This window comes from Musca vetustissima, unplaced genomic scaffold, assembly GCF_032173495.1.
Source record: "Musca vetustissima isolate MV318-11 ecotype Yass unplaced genomic scaffold, APGP_CSIRO_Mvet_v1 utg25896, whole genome shotgun sequence".
NCBI lineage: Eukaryota > Metazoa > Arthropoda > Insecta > Diptera > Muscidae > Musca > Musca vetustissima.
Window position 1 is genome coordinate 199,107 of NW_026878742.1, and position 21,676 is coordinate 220,782.

General features: G+C 33.3%; 1 pseudogene; it reads left to right on the plus strand.

Moving 5' to 3' along the window:
- LOC133323511 (serine protease easter-like) overlaps positions 1–21,676 on the plus strand; it is a 44,413-nt pseudogene that overhangs the window by 19,846 nt on the left and 2,891 nt on the right.

Genomic DNA, 21,676 nt, shown 5'->3' on the forward strand with positions numbered 1-21,676 from the left:
ACCAATCCTACTTGATCTAGGCATGGTAAAGATAATATATTGTACAAATTAAAATCGTTACAAGGGTTAAAATGGTTAAAATCGGATAGTCCGATCGCATGATATTATAAAGTAATTTTTTTGACAACGTATCAGAAGAAGTGGACCTGTATTCCCCATCTTCGAACTTAACCTAAGTTTTGAAGAAATGTTAAGATGCGTAAAGTTTGTATGTAATTGATTATTTCATTCGAGAGTTATCGTGCGCACCAGCCGTCCAGACAGACGGACATTAGTAAATCGAAACGGATTTGGTACAAAGAAACATGTGGTCTAAACCCAATATTTGGATGAGGCAAATTATCAACCCAATACCCTCATTTGCCATAAGACTGAGGGTATAAATATTTTATTTATGTTTTTTACGTGTACTTTTGAGAGCACAAAATGTATGATCCTGTACATTACTATTGGTGACTGCTAAACAATGAGCACACCATCCATCATATGGTAGTGTTTTACCAATGTTTACCTAACATAAATGTTATACAACTGTTATACTCCCTGTTATTAACAGTTTTTATAAAACCACCTTAGACATAATTTTGTATATAAACAGTTCTTGTATACATTCCATTACAAAATTGCTTCATTACTTCTGTTGGCAACATATGTATCTTCAGCTCCCCAAAATGTTTCAAGCAACATCGTCTCACCTTTCCTCGCATCATTGCACGTTGACTCTGCTCACAATTCCGGTAGTTTTTTGTTTTGTTTGTTATTCTTTGGAAATTTGCCGGTGTTTTCTATTTTACTTTCAACCATTTTCGTATCGGTTTCCAATGTACCGACATAGCAAAGGTCCTGTTGCCTATTGTTGGCGTTGTTAGTGTAGTCGACTTCGTCACAATGTTGTTGTTGTTGTGTTTCTTGTACGGTTTGTTTGGATTTTATTATGTGTGCGGTAAGAGGTTATGGCAGAGAGTATATCAGCGCGTGTGTGTGTGTTTGCGTCGATAGGATTTTCGTTGTCAGGTCCAGACGTCGTAGTAACACCGACAACGACACAGCCTGTGCAGTCAAAAATAAACAGGAAGACAATTGATAATACATCCTAGTTACAGTGTGCTAAGTTTGTGTAGGTGAATTGGAAAGAATGAAAGAACGAAGGAATATAACGGAAGGAATAATGTGAATAAATAAAAGTTGATGTTTATATTACTAAGTATAAAATAGAAGTCCTTAGGGAAAGAAGTTTTAAGTTTTTCATTGAATTGAAGTTTGTCTTAAGGTATTGGAATTTTCTTCATTTAATGGTAAAGCATTTAGACGAATTAATATTTTATAGAAAATACGTTTATTGTATTGGACGTTATAATGATATTGAAAAATAATGAACATAATTGACATCAGCATTGTTTGCCATGTGAATGTTGGGAACAGTTTCAAGTATGCGAAATCACCGAACAGATCTCAGAACCAGGATGTAAACCAATCGGAAATCTTCTATTTCTATGTTTCTGACCGATTTCATCTATGTTTGTCTGATTGGAAAAGTGTATCAAATAGACATGGACATATCCGGGCAAAAACACTCGCAACCAAATATGTACTAACATACTCTTCAGTTTCAGCTAAACCAACCACAGATACCATTTTAACTCAAGGAAATACCCCAACCACCAATTAAATTTTCATTCAAAACAATCGCAGTTTGAAGTGCTTGGGCTTGACATCTAATAGATCTCGGTGTTGTAATGAAAATGTTAGTCCGATTATATACCAATAGAACTAACTTTAAATTCAGCAAACAAGTTAACGAGGACTTAAAGTCCATAAAGAAATACAATCCAAGAGAATTGAAAGGGCTTTGTAACTGGAAAGCCACTGATTTCCGTCAATTTTTCTGCAGTAAAGCAAGGATGCTCTCTGTCAACCCTATTACTTACAATTGTCCTGGATAAAATAATGAATGAAGAGGTATAATATGGAATCGTTCACAAGAAGACTAAGAGTATGCCTTTTTCCTCCCATTATATACAACGTGCTGTCAAAATTGAGAGAGTGACTTGCAATGTTGGACTTGTGTTTAAGGTCAAGAAGACTAAGGCCATAAAAATTAACAATAAAAATTACATTTATAATATAGAGTAACTTCGGGTAATGTGGACTAGGAGTCTAATGTGGACCACCCCCATATCTAAGAAAATACTTGAAATATGTCAATGCCGCCTTGATAAATGTTTTCCTAATTATTGAAAACAAACATCAAACATGGTTTTTAATAATTGCAATGTTGAAAATTTAGTAGGTGAAAATGTAGCTCTGATTGTAAAAGTGCGATTTGAAAATTTTTTAGCACAATAGTCGAACGTTTTTGCAAAATAGTCGAACACTTGGTTTTTCTCGAATATAAAGAAGTTATGTGGTTTTCTTGATTTCTTTAACAAAAATATACGTTTAGCTGTAATTACAATCGGTGATTTTTAATTTTTATTCATTTTTGAAGCCTATCTTTAATTTACTGATCCTCATTACCCACACATACTGGTCCACATTACCCGCCAAGTTATTTTTATTCGCAGTTTAGAGTTTTTTGAAATATAATGCTACTATGTTGTGAAAACAATTGTTTTTATTTTTTACCGTTGTTACGCCCACAATATCAAAAAAGAAAATGGTGGTCCACATTACCCGAAGTTACTCTAAATGCTTTTCGGTAGTGAAATCTTGCTTGTTTCTAATACCATCACGCAAAAGCCACGGAATTCGTAAACAAATGCTTCAGGAACATATGAAGAATATGTTGGCACAATACCATGAGGAACGTTGAGTTATGGAACCTAAGGAACAAAAGCAGATTAAACATAGAAAATGGCGATAGATTACCAATTTCTTATGACTAAGTATCCGTACCATAACCAGAATGGCGCTTAAATGGAATCCACAGGTATACCGAAATCGAATCCGACCCTTTCATATGATGTTACATGATGAGATTACAAAATCGAATGAGAAAATTTTGTAGAATATTTTGTTCTTTATCCGTCCAATTTAAATTTGAACTTAAAAACCTTCCAAATTCGTATATTGCGAAAACAACAGACGGACAGATATTGGTAAATAATCTTGAATGGAGTTCTTTTTTATCAACCAATATTATTAAAAGAAGATCGAATCAGTTTCCTCGCACTTTTCATTTCATCAAGCTATAAGTATTTCTTAGTTCTTTCTTTATTTCCAATATCTTACCTTTCAATATCCCACTCTTTGATTTAATCTACTATGGTTCTCAACAATACAACCCTGTACAGATGTATACACTGTTCCCTCACTAGCAAAATGCATAAATATTTCAAATAGACTATCAAGCTGTCTGACAAGAGTCAACGTTAGCGATTTTTTTCTGTCTGAAGCGATGAGATGGAGATGAAGATGGAGCTAGCCCAAACGAATCCCGACAAATAAAAAAATAAAAACACAACAACAACATATTTTTACCGAAATCAAAAAACTTTTCGCTGTACTCTGTGCAGCAGCCAGCAATGGTTTCATATCACAGACGGAAGTAAATAATATTCGCAGACATAGCCAGGATGTTGGTGGATACCATCGAACGACCATTATTCGTATTTCCTGTACTTCCTGTTGCAGACGCACAACACACACATGTGCACAGTCGAAAAGTGGATACGTAGTAGTGGCTAGGTTCAAGAGTAAAAGGTTGGTCACATGACTGACTTCCAAACTGTCTGGCCTGGCTGCCAGCCTGTCCGTCTGGCTGCCTTGCCATCTGAATAATAGAACAGCCACAGAAACATCATCAGACCTTACAAAATATAATGGAATTATTTTGTAAATGTAACGCCAGCCATCAGGATTGCATAACAAGATTAAAACATGAAGATGCGAAGTGGTTATACCCCGTCCCGGTCTTTGCAATAGCATTAAATGTAACTTTGAATTTTGGAAATGGTTGCTAACAATGTAACACTATCTGTTTTTAATTAAAGTAAAGGGGTTCTTGAATGGATAATTTGATAGGAGTTCTGTTGGGATAATAGTAAATGAGATGATAAATGTTAGATATATATAGAGGATTTTTTAATTTATGATGCAATTTGTAGATATTGAAGTGTATTGAATATTAATTTTTAATACTCCTGGGATTTATGGTATTGAAAATATATCGATTCACCGCACCGCCTACCTTTTCTAGGCGGCATTACTGACCGAAAGGACTATAATTCGACATTCCGAGTTCTTGATCGGTAAAAAGGTCTTTACAATATCGGTCCATGTTTTGACATAGTCTCCATATAGGAGAACGTACCATTTAAAATATGTCTTTGGTCCTAAGCGAATTTCAGAGATTTAGGAACAAAACTTGTGACATGCATTTATAATAACATAGCCCTAATATAAACGTCGGTTCTGATTTAGATATAATTCCCAAATATATTTTCGATCTACTTACTTAGCTGGTTCGAGACAAAACATTTGTTCCATAAGCTGAACTTAAAAACGATTTCCAGGCGCGATATGTCATCCTCCACTTGATTTTTCCATCGAATTCGTAGCTTTCTCTCACTGAACCATCAGTAGGCTCGTTTTTATGCCTTTTGGCCTGGGCATCCTCATCCATTCGCACAACATAACCTAGCCACCGTAATCGTAGCAGATCGATACGACTATGTCGATGTCCGTGTATAGATGGTAAAGCTCGTGGTTCATTCGACGCCGATATTCACCGTCGACGCAGATCGGCTCGGAGAACTTTTCTCTCAAACACTTCAAGAGCTGCCTCATCTGCTTTCGCAGGTACCCATGCTTCTAATCCAAACACCAGCATGGGTTAAGTTATCCTGCATAGCCGAATTAATTTTGTAGGAATGCCAAACGCAGACATAGCTCTAAACACCTCTGAGCCTATGGGCTGTCGATTGCGGCTTTATAGTCGACTAATAGGTGAAGTGTCGATGTGTATTTCGTGGGTCTTTTCCAGGATTTGGTGCAGAGTGAAAATCTAGTCATTGGTGGATTTGCCAGGCCTGAAGCCGCTTTGGTATGGTCCAATTATGCTACTGCTTTCCTCCTTTTTTGTGCACGGTGCACAGGATACTGAGATTCCAATCATTGAGCATGCGTTCCTCTACCCAAATTGTACTAATCAGCTGGTGCATGCACCTGACCAGCATCTGACCACAGGTCTTGAATAGTTCGGCTGGTAATCCACCTACCTACTGCTTTATTATTATTCAGCCAATTGATTGCTATTCTGACCTCATCTTGGGTAGGTGGTTTACATTCTACACCGTCATCTATTATTGGTTCTGGGGTATCTTCTTCACCGCCACTATTTGATAGCAGAAACTTTGCAAAATGCTCCTTCCAGATCCTCAACACACTATCTGTATCTGTCACCAGGTTTAAATCTTTATCTCTACAGGAGGATGTGCCTGCACCAAAGCCTTCGGGTTTGTGTCCACAATTGAGATGAAAGAGGGGCGAAGATAAGCCTGGGCTTTACCATGTTAAAGCCAATTAGAGCCGTTGTTTGGTATGTATCATCCTCTTAGTCATCCAGGGCCGAACTTGTTTTTACTTGTTTCCTTTTACTCATCTTGGAATGCTTCTGCAAATCAAATCCATACTACTCGCTTAGTTGCCCATCTTTTTGCATCTTCCCATGAAAGGCTATTTCGTCTTAGTTCTTGGGTTTCTTGTGCGACCTCGATTTCCTGATCTTAGATTTCCATTCAAGCACCATTCATATTTTTTATGCTATGGACATTTTTTCGTACATTGTGGTATTGGTATCTGCTTATGATCCTGAGGCATTTGTTAATGAATGCCTGTACCTTAGCCTATTCTGTAACTTTTTAACAACATTCGATATTGTTTATTTTACAACAATTTCATTTGTTTGTTTTCTTGTTTTTACAATAACAAAAGAAATTTAAACAATATAGAATGTTGTTAAAAGTTACAGAATAGGCCTACTGGAAATGTGTTTGTTTTTTTTCATACACCTTACAGTCGTCCGAATAGTGCTCTAGCTTTGTTTTGTCTGCTTATTGCGCCCGTTTTTGCTCCCTCGATCGTTGTTGCAGTGCTTCCTATGTAGCTATCGACGTATTCAATTGCTTGGCCTTGTTCTGTATTGCTGTTGATAATTTTCACGGCTTTAGAATTCTTGATGTTACTCTCAAGTCCAATATATTACGAGTCGGGCTGTCCAAAAATTCTCGTTTTCAAAAAATTAATTTGGTTTTCTAGTTAATTCGTACCTACACTAATTCAAGAAAATCTCTATAAAATTTCAAGTGAAAATTTCAACATCTATTAATGTGTTGTGTTAGCATCAAGTGATGGTTTTTGAGAAACACAAACTACAAAACAACCACAAAATTATGTCAATTAATTTTTATGTCATTTAATTCTTCAAATACATATAAACAAAGTATAAGTCTTCCATGTAATGCAACTACATATGCCAGCCGTTTGCAAATCGCCGAAATCCCTGTAGCAAAATCAACATTTTTGTATTAGGTTTTGATAATTTGTATGCGTTAAGTGATCCATTTTAGTCAACTTAGTTTAACAGATGTCGAATTCCAGTCCTATACATTTGAAACCAAGAAATGGATAACCTTGTATGATTTGCCTTTTTGTTTTAAAATTGGCCTCAGTTTGTGTTATCACCTCTGCAATCGAGGAAATTTTCTCCATCGTTTCTAACACTAATATAACTGTCTTTTTTCAAATTTCTCTACTAATGCCCATTACTCTAACAAGATTTCAACTTTCAATTACACTGTGCGACACGAAAATTTTTCAGGGGTTCTAATGTACCAATTCTGTTTAGTTGGAGTCCCTGGACCACGAAAATACCTTTGGTTTTTCTGGGTCACTTCGAAAATTAATTTTATAACGGTAAATATAGAGAAAAACGTGGTTTCATGGATTTTCCATTTGAAACTTGAATAACTTATTTACTTCATAATGGATTTATATTAGGAAAAATTGTACTCTTCGAAAGAAAAAAGAATAATATAAATCCGTTATAAAGTAAATAAGTTATTCAAGTTTCAAATGGAAAATCCATGAAACCACGTATTTCTCTATATTTACCAATACAAAAATTAATTTTCGAAGTGACCCAGAAAAACCAAAGGTATTTTCGTGGTCCAGGGACTCCAACTAAACAGAATTGGTACATTAGAACCACTGAATTTTTTTTTTGTTATTTTGTAGCACAGTGATATTTATTAAGTTTGTTCCCTTTTTTATAAATATTTAACAGAATTAAAACCATAACTATGTTGTTGTATTGAATAAGTTTAAGAGAATTATAAAAAAAATATTCATGATTTTTCTGAAACCATCCCAAACAAAAGTAAGTCGTATTATTGTAATTTTACAGCCAAAAAAAAATTTTTTTGTAACTTTTATTTATTATTAATTTTATTATTTATTCTACTATAGATTCATGCCTAGTGGACTCTCGTTGGTTTGTGACAGGGAAAACGTTTTTCTTTCTGTAACTGACAACTGTCAGTTTCATTATGCATTTCAAATTGTAAATTCTGCACAAAGCAACTGGACAGCTAGCTACCGTACAACAGAAAGAAAGGTATACATAGGTACAGGCGAGAGCACCAATACAGCAATTTTATGTTGAAGAATGATTGAAATAAAACAACAAAAAATCAAATTCTAAAAAATCAACGACTAAAGAAACGAAATAGTTAAAAGATACATACTTATGGCCCAATAGATGGTTAAAATAGCTGTAAGGAATGTTCAAAAGTCGGATGATAACCTTCACCACTTTGGGTACATACAAGATATGCTTATACAGTCGAGTACGGTTATAGCGAACTAGTAAGCACAAAGCAAATTAGTTCGTTATATCCAAGGTAAGGCAAAACATAGGCTTCTCAGAAAAAGAATATATTATATTGGAAACGGGTAGTTTTTTGCTCTTTTGACAATTCTTTTTGCGTTTCTTTTTTTCTTTTATGAACATGATATTACAGGTTATTAAAACTTTGGGACCAGAAAAAGTGTTCGCTATAGTCGAAGTTCGTTATAAGCGTACTCGACTGTATGTACAATATTTTGTTCATAGGGCAGACATATCACCTTTGGAGGATCATTAAAATGGAATAAGATGAAATTAAATGTGTGAACTCTATAGATATTTGAACTAATTTTAATCAACCCATAAACATACCAGTCTGAAATCTGTTAAAAATTTCATGTCAATCGGGACGACTTGGGTTCTTTGGTGTACCATTTGCATGAAATGGAGCAAAATTGTGTATAAGAGCTACATGTAGATCTAGTATGCTGCAGCACAATACGTTTCCAAAATTTTATATCGATCCACTATAGGTAATTTGCCCTGTTTTTGAGGCAAAAATTAATAACAGCGGTGTTAAACGATTTTTTGACTTTCTAAATGATTTATATGTACAAGAAAGAGAAAACGCATATTTCCACAGTAAAAACCGGATATAACGAACAACGGTTATAAGTAACTACACATATAACGAACAAAGCTGATTCTGTCTCAGATATTTTCATTGGTTTTCTTATACACAACAAACGATTGAAAACGATTAGGGTAATAAGTTAAAAAAAATTCGACCCCGCGATAACATATTTAAAGGTTTACGAGTCATGTTATTTATTTTGTAATCAAAATTCGAGTGTATTAGTTTTTTTTTCGCGGAAATGTTCTATCTTCCTATGACATTTGGTCCATCTTGACGAATGCATGCAAAATAACCTAATTTCCTCTTTTAATTTGACGTATTTTTCGTCCATATTGTTGTTATTGCCAACTTTACTTGCGGGGACATTGTAAACAACAATATGTTTCTTTGCTTTTATTTCTTTCACCAAAGCAAATATCGAAAATTTTATTGTTTTTTATTCTGAAGTTCACTACAAAAAACCGATATATCATGAAAAACGCAAAAAATCGCAATTTGAGGCCTATTGGAATCAATTTAGAAGGCTTTCGTTATTATATTTCAGCTGTCAAAAGATCAGACAAATTTAAACACTTTAGTAAAAGTCTATCTAAAATGACTTATGTTTAAAAAATAAACACATTTCTTTTATTATAGTCAACTATGTAAATTTTGAATCGCTACACAAACGTATTAACAAATATTATACATTAAATAAACAGCGCACACCATCGCCAATATTCTCCATGTTTAATTTTTTATGTTTATGCTTTGTATTCAGCGGTTTCAAGCATTTTAAAATACGCCTTAATTTCTTAAACTTTTTTATTTCTTTAATTTTATTTTCAAAGTTTAGAGTTTGGCTACGATTTTCACCGCTTTTAAGACACTTATACGAAAAAAATCTTACAGAATCATAAATTTTGACATGTTTTCGTTTTAACGTCATCAAAAAATATATTATTTTGCAAAATTGAAAAAATGACTTTTTGCCTGAAAAACTGTCCAAATTACCTATAGTGCGATCGGAGAAACTTTTATTATTTGTTGTACAATTTGCATGAAATCAGACTAAAAAATATAGAGCGGTTAGATCTACATCTGAATGTTTTTTACAAAATTCAATACACGTTATTCTAGGCTCAATTTTTTACGTTGTGCACAAATTCGTCCCAATCGAAAAAAATCTTAGTTATTTTGCACACCATTTAGATGAAGTCGGATGAAAATATATATGGAAGCTCTGTCTAAACCTGAACCGATTTCAATACAATACGCTTTGCAATATTTCATGTTAGTCAAACAAACCTAGGCTCTTCGAGGCACCATTTACAAAAAAATTGGACCGATTTCAACAAAACCTAACACACAACGTTCTAGACTAAATTCCATACCCTCTGCCAAATTTCGTGTATATAGAACAAACGTAGGCTCTTCAGTGTATCATTTACTTAAAAATCGGACGAATATATATATGGGGATAAGCTATGCATAATTGTGTCTCAATGAAAAAAAAACAGCGGAAGTTTGGTTCATCATTTATATAAAATAGTAATTTCATTGGCAATTTGGTGGTCCATTTACATAAAATCGGACGAAACTATGTATTGAAGCTATATCTAAATCTGAACCGATTTTCTCCAATTTCAATAGGGTTCGCCCTGGTGCCAAATAAGTGATCTGTATCAATTTTCATCCAAATCGGATAACAAGAATACATGGAGAGACGGACGGACATAAATCAACGCAGATAAATCATGGGTCTATCTTCTTTCCTTTTGCCTGTTACAAACATATCGTATGTACATCTATTGTACCACACTGTGGTAGGCCAATAGATGGTAAAAAAATACATCCTTATAAAAGGTTGAAAAAAAGTATTAAAACATTTACTTTACAAATTTCAAGGTTTGGATCTATAAAGACGGTCGTTTTAGATCCACTTATGACATAACTGAACGATTTAAAGGAGTTAAAAGGTACCAGAGGAGAAGGCATACTGGACCAACCTTCGGACTTGATCTTGGCTTAGTAAAAATAATAGGTTGTGCAAAGTTTGGTTCAAATCGGACAATCAATTTGCTGGTATTGGACTTATAAGTATTCCGATCGCAAGGTATTATTAAACAAATTTTTAGCACAAGAGTGTACTGATATTACCTATCTTCGAACTTGAAATAAGTTTGGTATAAATATTTCAATGTGCAAAGATTGGATGAATTCATTTACTAAATTCGAGAGTTATCGTACACGATACGGCCAGACAGACGAACGCACATTTGTAAATCTACGCCAAATTGTCTGAAATAGGTTTGCTCCAAAGAAACATGGGGTCTGAAACCAATTTTTCAAGCTTATGGATTTACAAAGAGCGCCGTGTTAGATCCACTTATGACATGATTAAGCGATTTATAGGAGTTTAAATATTTTAGTCCATCATACTTCTATTGTAATTATTTGTAACAAGTCTCCTTTTAAATAATATTACCAAAAATTTCACATTTATTCCTACAGAATATGCCAATTTGTGCATAATTTGTATTTTCATAAAAAAAATAACATGATGGCGTTATGTTATTTTTTTTTATGAAAGGATAACGAAAAGTGAATGGCCAGCATGTCTGCTATGACATCCATTTAGCCCTGAATGTATTTATTTTAAATGGAGTGCACGTCTATTGTTTGTCTAGGGCACATAGACATGTATATTAGGGTTATAACTATTTTGCAATCTCTTTGATATTAAGTTGTATGTTATTTTGATAAGAATTAGAGAAGGAGAGGGAGAGAGAGTAACTAAATTTAATGGACCGATAGATCCCATCTTCGAAATAAGGGTCGAGGACCGAGAAAACATTCGTTTCTACTATAATTTAAAGATGTAACAAATATTCGAAATTGTTTTGGGTTGGACCGATGGATTCCATCTTAAGGCTTGAATCAAGTCCAATTTTCAGTCATTTTTTTTTTTGCCTGGCTGATGCCAGACAGACGGAGCAAGTTAGTGAAATGGAAAATAAAACCCATTCACGTAGCTCAAGAACATTGGGATGTCTAATGTGTTAAATTTGTCGTTCCGAAATGGTCATTACACCGTATTTAGTAAAATCTTGGTCCTTAAGGCTTATAAAGTTCAGTTAAGGCTTATAAAGTTCGGCAGTTCTTAGCAAAAGAAACAGTATTCAATAAACAACCACCAAGTAAGAGGAGAGGCGGAGAACGATACCTAAACAAAACACAGCCGAACAATTAATGAAATATTTACATTTTTTGGAAAAATAGTGGCTTATTCGATATTCGGTCTGACTCGAACCTACTGATAAAGGATCTGATTGTTACAGAATAGGTCTAGAGGAGTTTGTTTTGATTATTTTAGTGTTCGCTTTCAATTTTTCTGTCCCATGAGTTTTTAACACTTGATGCATCCTATATCAAGTGTTAGCATACCAATTATCTACTACTACTACTCCTAGAATGTTTAGTAGTGCAAATGGGATATATTGAACCCATTTTTGTAATTTTTAAGGTTTTAATCGCATTGAAGTGACTCTAATGCAGATTTTTTTCGCAGAAAAATGTCAATGTAGGTTCATTTTTTGTGATCCATGTAACGGCACCGCTCCAGGTCTTCTTGAAGTGTAAGCAACTTTTTTGCAAACAATTTTCAATATCAGATTATATTTTAACCAAACCCTCATTGAATGTTCTAGTCAAATTTTCCAACCCGAGTGTCTTTTATTGAGCATATCATTTACTCAGAGTATAAAAATAAAAAACAGACAAGATACAAATGAAGATCTCTCCGATTTAAGGTCATCTGGATTCCGATATTTTTTCTTGTGCTTATTCTGATTATTTTTTGGAAATAAAGTTATTATATATTATTAAAAATCATTGTCATTTCGTTAGAAACTCTAATACCCTTTGAAAGAGATGAAGGAATGGTAATGTGTTGAAAATCTACGACATATTGCAAATTTCTACATTTTCAACATTGCACTATAGGTAATTTGGACAGTTTTTAGGCAAAAAGTCATTTTTTCAATTTTGGAAAATAATATATTTTTTGGTGGCAAAACAAAAAAAGAAAACATCTCAAAATTTATGATTCTGTAAGATTTTTTGCGTAAAAGTGTTTTTAAAGAGGTGGAAATCGTTGCCAAACTCTACACTTTGAAAATAAAATTAAAGAAATAAAAAATTTTAAAAATTAAGGCTTATTTTAAAACGTTTTAAACCGCTTAATACAAATCATAAACATAAAAATAAATAAATCAAAAATAAATAAAAATAAATCGAATCCAATAAATCGATTCTTTTGACAACTGTAATATATAAATTAAAGCCTCATAAATCGATTCCAATACGTCTCAAATTGCGATTTTTCAAGATATATCCGTTTTTTTGTAGAAAACTACAGAATAAAAAACAATAAAATTTTCGATATTTGGTTTGTGAAAGATATAAAAGCAAAGAAACATATTAGCTGTGTTCCCAAACCTGCAATATAGTACTATATTGTACTAGTTTTGCAATTTTTGTCCTGATTTATATTAGGCGAGTTTACTTGCGGCAATTTTTATCGTTCTCTTTTGAACTTGCTCCATGCAATTCGGTTTCCAAAATATTTTTTTATTTGTTGTTTTTTTCACATTTAAATATATATAAAATGTCAACAAATACGAAATACACAAAACGAATTGCCAGAAAATTGTCGGTACGAGCAATTTGTTTTCATTTCTATACCCCATGCCCCTCTCTCCTACAAACAAAGACTTGCCGCAAGTAAACTCGCCTAATCTAAATCAAGACTTTGCTAGAAAAGCGTTTCCTTACACCGAAAAGTAGGAAAAATTGAAGTTAAATTTAAGAGAGTTAAAACAAAAATGGCGTTATCTTCTCCTATTTTCTGCAAGACCAATTTGGTCTAGCACGAAATCGTAAATGTAGTAAATTATGAATTTGACATTTGATTGCCAGAGATATACAGTCCGAAATAAAGCATATGAAAGTTAGCGCTTCAACAAAAGGGACACACGCACAGACGCACACACATTTGCTGAAAAAAAACAAATAATTGACAAACTGATTTTTTTCTCTTTTGGAGGATAGCGAAGATGAATGGCTGGAAGAAGATTCAAATATCTTGGGCTTAAGTCAAGTTTAGGGGCTCCACTTGGATCGCTTTGACATTTTTACAGTAAATAGTCCTCTGTGAACTGATTACAGTGATATATATTTTATGGGGAGAAATGCATACTTCCCGAGATATGGGCCTTGAAAGTTCGGAGAGTATGTTGTTTTAATCTGCCGTATCATTTTATCATTTTAAATGTTATGGTTTGTGCTATATAACTAAATGAAGAATATATTGCGTAGCCATGTATTGCCTTGGTGGCAATAGAAAAGGGTTGTTTTAAACAAAATATGTTCCGAAATGTCAAGGCCAATATCTCGGGAAGTATGCATTTCCTCACATGAAATGTATATCACTGTAATCAGCACAAGGAGGGCTACTTACCGTAATCATTTCAAAATGATCCGAGTGGTGCCCCTAAACTTGACTTGTTCCATATCTTTTTGTTCTAGTTCGCTAAAACATTCTAATAATTATGGGAGCGTCCAGCCATATAAGACTTTTCGTTCCTTTACTTTTTGCGCAAATCTTGTATGTAAGAGTAATTTTTGATAGTTCGCTCTTTTACTAGCTTTACTATCAAAAAGTACGGGAACGAACCTATTGTTATTTACAACGTCCCCGCACGTAAAGTTGGCAATAACAGCAATATGGACGAAAAATACGTCAACTTAAAAAAGGAAATTAGGTAATTTTGCATAGACCAAATGTCATAGGAAGATAGAACTTTTCCGCGAAAAAAAACGAATACACTCGAATTTTGATTACAAAATAAATAACAAGACTCGTAAACCGCAAATAGGTTGTTGAAGTAAAGATTATGAGAAAAAATCTTAAAAGTGCAAAAGAGGAAATGGCGGGCTTGGGTTTCACTTAAAATATAAACCACCAAAAATTGATTTTTTCAGCATTGATTAAAAATAAAAAAATACATACGAAAAAATGTTGTTCAGATAACCAGGGTTTACTATAATCGTGTTCGACTGTAGTACACATGGTTTTATCTCACTTTTACATATTAATAACATCAAAGAGTAAAAATGGGTACTGAATTAATTGTTATTAATGCATTCTGCAAAAACATACAACATTGTAATAATTATTCCTTTAAAAATCTGATCGCGGGGACGAAATATTTTTAACACACTACCCTAATAGTTTTCAACCGTTTGTTGTGTTTAAGAAAACTAATGAAAATATCTGAAAAAGAATTAGCTTTGTTCGTTATATGTGTAGTTGCTTATAACCGTTGTTCGTTATATCCGGTTTCTACTGTGGAAATCTGCGTTTTCTCTTTCTTGTACATATAAATCATTTAAAAAGTCAAAAATCGTTTAACACCGCTGTTATTAATTTCTGCCTCAAAACAGGGCAAATTACCTATAGTGCATTGCAGTGACAATATTCCAGGTTTCGAAGTTCTATCCGCATAGTTTTCGACTCCCCGCGAACATCGAACATCCAGAACTCACGATACGTTGCAAAATTAGTTCCTTTGATCAGACATCGTATTAGCAAACACTAATTTAACATTCAAAATTTTTAGAATGTCTTATCAATGTTTCAAAATTTGGTTCTGCATTGCATAAAATTCAGTTGATTTTCGTCCAGCACTTCAATAAGACGTGGATTGTCTTACCCGTGCGCCGCAATTATTCGAATTAAAAAAAATGTTTACTAAAATATTGAGAAATGTGTGTCTATGGGTCAGCTTGTGTGTGGCAGCTAATGTGGGTGAGTAATCTGAAAAAATATAACTTTCCATGAAAATACCTAAGAATGATCTACGAATGAAAATTTTGCGACAAATAATCATTGGACATTTTTACTTTTTCTTTGAATACATCCGGGCGGAACTTTTTTAATTGTTCAACTAGATAAGTTGTGATTCTATATCAACATTTCTTTATGAATAGTATTGAAGTATTTTTTTACTGTGAATTCCACTGAATTCGGAGGCAAATAATAAACTTTTGACCTTTAAATTTTACTGGTTGTTTTGACAATAAAATCGGATGCGAATAATTTCACGATTCACAAAACGCATTGCAATACATAACAAGTAAAAATGACGTTTAGTTCGGCCGGGTCGAACTTTTTATACCCTCCAACGTGTGGTGTGCAATCAAAATTCCTTAAAAATGTCGGGAACTTCAAATGGTGACTATATCATTGTAAATTGTCTGTTAGTAGGTTGTTTTTGAGAAAATGAAAAAAAAATACAGACACGCAGGTTGAAAAAACTGAAAACTCCAAGAGAATCTAAAATCTTCAAAATACTTGTATATATGAGCAACCACTAAAACCCCATAATTGGAATTTACAGTTACTTTGGGGTTAAAATGTGATTGAAACCATCAAAACATCGAAAGTTCGGTGGTATCGATATATTCATAGCTTTTAGTCGGAAGGTTTGAGAACCCAAAATATCAAATTACGGTCAATTTACTTGAATAACGTGCCAACCAGAAACATGGACCAATATTGATGTGAATGAGAATTCACAGTACAAAACGTGCCCAAAGTTGCCGAAAAAGTAGCCCAATATGGATAATTTTTCAATATCTGGCGAATATTTCGAGGTTTGCAAACGATATGACAAATTCAGTATATACTCCACCCATTCCAGTAGGAATGGTACATACGTTAGGTACCACTGATAGGTCCAGAAACCTGAAATTTGGATTATGGGTCTCAAAGGAGTTTAAAGCTCATAGGAGTTTTTAGATCAAATTAATACATTAATTGGTATTGAGAGAAATTATTAAAATTGTTATGGGAATTACTATTTAAGGATTGAGGTTAGGAGTTGGATTTGTAAATTAGTTCTGTACGTGCAAAAATAGTTGTAAATGGTACTAAAATAGTCGGAAAATGCAACTTTGGAATGGAGATTGCCTGAATAACGTTACAGTATTTAAATTTGGTATGGCGATAGCTATTGTACAGGGTTGAGTTGAGACAGTGGGTTTGGAAATTTGTACGAAACATAAAATGTACTAAAATAATTATATTTTGAATACAAATTCATTTGGGGAATGTGGTAATTAAGTAATCTTTATAATTACATAATATTTCTCCACTGAGTCGGATTCAAATTGATATAAGCTTTGGCGAAAGGCAATATGGCTTTCCAATTCTCTTCAGGAAATAAATCGCTCTCTTGACAGTTTCCGGGTTGTAGGCATGTTACCACAGCTCGTCTAAGCTCTGTTCTTGAGGTTATATCCAACGATAGCCGTCTCATCAATTCCGCTGAACTCTTAAATGGGTATTTTTATTTGTTGATCTCTACGAACAGATGTTCTTATGAACTGTCCGTGATGTGCTGTCACTACTGATCTAGTTACATAAAACCGACTTATAATTCGAGAAATTACTGATTTATTCATGGAATATTTATCCGAAATCATTTTCTGTGATAAATTATTTTCACAATCACTGGTAATTAGCTGTGTTATCGGAGTACTGTATTTATTCCTAGCCATTTTATATTTTCTTGGCAATGATTCAAAATTGAAAACCAAAATCGAAATAGTAATCATAACGTTAAAAATAATTAAAATTTGAGAGCTCATCTGTTTGAACAGTAGAGTTGCTTTAGTTTTGTCCAAGCAAAAATTGAAATAATTTGTGGTTATATGTGCAATATCCTGTCGATAGAACAGTTTTGGAAATTGACATGAAATTGGACATTGGAAATTAAATATGTTGTCTATATACATAGACATGATACTCTGCAGCCCATATAACATTTCATATAAAATGCATATATGGGAGCTATATCTAAATCTGAACATATTCAATAGGACTCATCCTGGGAATACTTAATTGAGCTGTGTCAAATTGCGACCTGTTTCCATTGTTTATGTCTATCTATATATATAAAAGAGTTGCGTTATAAGTGACTGACTAATCATCAACGCCCAGACGAAACAGCTAAAGCTAGAAACTTGAATGTAGGTCGGGTTTGATGCATAGGCGTGTGATAAGGCGGTGTTTTTGGAAATTTGTACTAAAAGTTACTAAAAACCGTATTACGGGGGAACTGTTAGGTGTAGAACTTTGAAATTTGGTATGTAACTTTGCCTACGATTAGCGTAGTGGTATATGTAAAAAATTTTGGAATTTAGTACCAAGAGGTACTAAAAAGTACTAATTATTACATTTGAATGTAATCGATTGAGATACATATCTGAAACTTTGTATGTAGCTTAAACTAATACAAATAGAATGATTTGCAAAAATATTTTCGGAAATTAGTACTAAAAAGTACTAAAGCTCTTTTACACCGGAACGGTTGGAAATAGAACTCCAAAATTTGTCATAAAGCTTTGTCAATGAAAAGCGAATCAGAATGTGTGAACAAATTGTGGAAATTAGTACTAAAGATACTAAAAAGTACTAAATATTATACTACGATAGAACAGGTAGCGATAGATATCTGAAATTTTGTATGTAACTTAAGCTATTACAAATAGAATGATGGGAAACATATATTTTGGAAACTAGTACTTAAATGTACTAACAAGTTGTAAATATTATATTGCAATATAACCGATACAGATAAAAAGGCGAAACTTCGCATATAGCTTTACTAATATAAAACTATACATAACATTTTTTTGGAAATTAGTACTAAATTGGTGATAAAAAGTAGTAAATAAAAATGCAATTGAATTGGTAGAAATAGAAATCTGTAGCTTAATCTCTTAGAAATAAAATGGTACGCATAATTGTTTTGAAATTAGTACTAAAATGTACTATAACTATTACAAGGCTTTTTCTATGAAAAACAATGCTTTTCGCAATTTTGTTTGACATTTGTATTCAAAGTTTGGCCATCATAGGCTTATTGATTATGAATAAAGGAAATAATAATAATATTTAGCTATAACAAATTAAAAAAGATTTTTTTGTTTTGAAATTTGTACCAAAACGTACTAAATAGGACAGATATCCGAATTTTAGTATTTATCTTTCACTATGGCAAATAAAATGTTTTATGGAAATATTTATCGAAAATGTTTACTAAAAATTACTGACAGTTACGTGAAATATAGTTTCCAATCCCTCATCCCTCGGAGGAGACTTCATCTACAAATAAGTGAAACTATGAAAACAAGGCACTGAACACCACAAGTACTAAATTGTTGGCACTCTTAAACGCAAATGTTTCTAATATGTATTTCCAGTGATTTTTCCAACCCCACTGGAAATATTTTATACTGCAGCGACTTCCGAAGTAATGAATAATGGGCTGGATCTCTATGTCGTGGATATGCTAAAAATACCGACAATGTGGATTTTGTAACACATAACGCACCAGAAATACTAAATTTCTGCAATTTTAATGGAAATGTTTGCTATAAAGGCAGATCTTTGTATAATAAGTGATGCGTTGTACAAAATATTATATTAAAACTTCGACCTATAAGAAGGGTACACAAGTACTAAAACCTACTACATATTTTACCATTTGTATTAAATTACCGAAAGGAACAAAAAAGTTTAAAAATCATATTATGGTTCTATTTGCATTGGTCCATCGGGAGGATCGACAAAATAGTACACTTTCAGAAAATATAAATATATGTAAGTTGTACTCGATTAAATAGAATAGAAGCATCAACGTTTCGGTTAGAAAGAAATTAGATTTTCTTAAAAAGTTTAAGATATGATAGGTTTATTATTCGAAAAGTTTTAAATTTATACTTAATCAGAAAGTATATAAAGATCCGCTAACGACGTAGCGGATCTATGCTAGTAATGATATATATGGACAGACGGACACGTATATTTCGGTTCAGAAAATTATTCCGTGTATATCTTGAAAAGAGACTACGTTTTCTTTTGTATGTACAAATACATAATACCCTGTACCACATGTTTCTCTATGGAATTATAATTCCAACACCAATCAGAAAATTTGACTTCATTGATATTAATAAAAATGCATTACTACTTTTTGTTCTATTACTAATTTAGCCTCCAAGGTAGCCTACAGCAGCTGTGTAAATCCCCATGGAGAAAATGGAATTTGCATACATATCGCCGAATGCAAATACTTACGGAATATGTTAAAGAGAAATATGACCGATGAAACGCGACAATTCCTACGAAATAGTCAGTGTGGTTATTACAGTGAACCAAAACCCCGGGCGGAAAGAATATTGGTAGTATAAACGATACGAATTGAAAATAAAGAAAACCATGAATATACATTTTTTATTATTTTACAGGTTTGCTGTCCTGAAAAATATCGTAAGAAAGAAAGGTCTAATAATGGTGGAAGAAATACAACACCAGCTAATGAATTACCCGAACCAGGGAAATGTGGAAGATATTTGTCGAATCGAAAGTATGGCGGAAATGTAACCGAAATCGACGAATTTCCATGGATGGTTTTGATACAATACAAAAAGGGTATTTTTGCACTTTCTCGAATCTCTAGATTTTTTTAACTCCCTTTTTTGAATATTTTGCAGCCCCCAACGACTATGTTTTCTTATGTGGTGTCAGTCTGATAAATTCACATTATATCCTAACAGCTGCACATTGTATCGAAAATCCAAAAATACCAAACGAATGGCAATTATATGCTGTACGTTTGGGAGAATGGGATTTAAGAGAAGATCCCGATTGTATTGTATTGTAGATATACGCGGACGTAAAAGCTGCATTGCACCCCATATTGATATTCGAATTGACTACGCAATTGTCCATCCGTTGTATAGACCCACATCGCCTAGCCAACTAAATGATATTGCACTTGTGCATCTAAGGCAAAGTGTTCCCAATGTAATGCACATAATACCAATATGTTTACCGATTTCCGAAGAACTACGCACCGAATTGTATACATCTTACGAAACGGAAGTAGCTGGTTGGGGTGTAACGGAATTACGGATAAGGGCCAAACTTCAAAATATAGAAGTATGTGAGATCAATTATAGATTATTCGGAATAACCATAAGTCCAGAATCACAACTATGCGTTGGAGGTGAGGCTGGCATCGATGCGTGTAAAAATGTGATCGATACGAAAAAAAATAAAATTGGAAAATTTTGGAATTTTTTTTGGAAATTCTCCTATTTTTGTGACAACAAACTAAGTTAAAAAAGGAAGTTCTTCGTCGATTGGCTTTAAGCTAGTTCATACGATAGCTATACACTCCCAGAGAAACGTGTTAAAATTTGGAACCGATTGGATTATTAGTTTTTGAGTTATCGTGCCCGCCAATCGCAAAACATAATGGCAAAAATGTGTACAGTGCTAATTTGTGTATACAGACCAAATTATATAAATCGCTTCGAATTCGAATGACACGAATTCTGCCATCATAATTATTTTTGATTTTTGTAAAAAAGAATATAGAGAATATATTAAAAATATTTTTTTCCGTCGATTTAGCATTTGGCTTTCTTGATATTGAACTTTTATTTTATAGGATGGACATACTGTATCTCCCGAATGCAGCGATGTAAAATTTTGTTTATATCCTATTTCGGATAGTTGCATTTAATCTGTGAACAGAAAATTATTCTATGATTACGGAAAAAATTCGTGGCACAAAGTGTTAAAACGCTAAATTTGATCATTGGGTATAATATGCCTCGCATCCTGAACCATCGAGAAGAGGTTATGTCACTTTGTTTGTGAAATTCATTTTTATTTTGTTTCCATTAATATTACAGAGATTTTTCTATAGGGTGAAGATCTGATTATTTTGCTGGCCATTGTAAAACTCAGATTTTTGACACCCGCAAAAAACCTTTGACTTTTTTTTTGCATGTTTGAGGCTATGTATTGTCAAGCTGAAACACCCAACCAATCGGTATATTTTCTTCAGTGAAGGGAAACATTGCGTTACCCAATGCCATTATTGATCTGCCTCCATACTTCACAGTACCCTTTGCAATAATGAAGTCTTTCATTTTTAGCCATTCCCACAGCAATTTTTTCGCGTCAGAGTCTTACATATCAAACTTAAATTCAGTCGAGAACATAATATTTCTCCACTGAGTAGGATTTCATTTTGTATGATATTTTAGGAAAGCCAATATGATATGAAAAT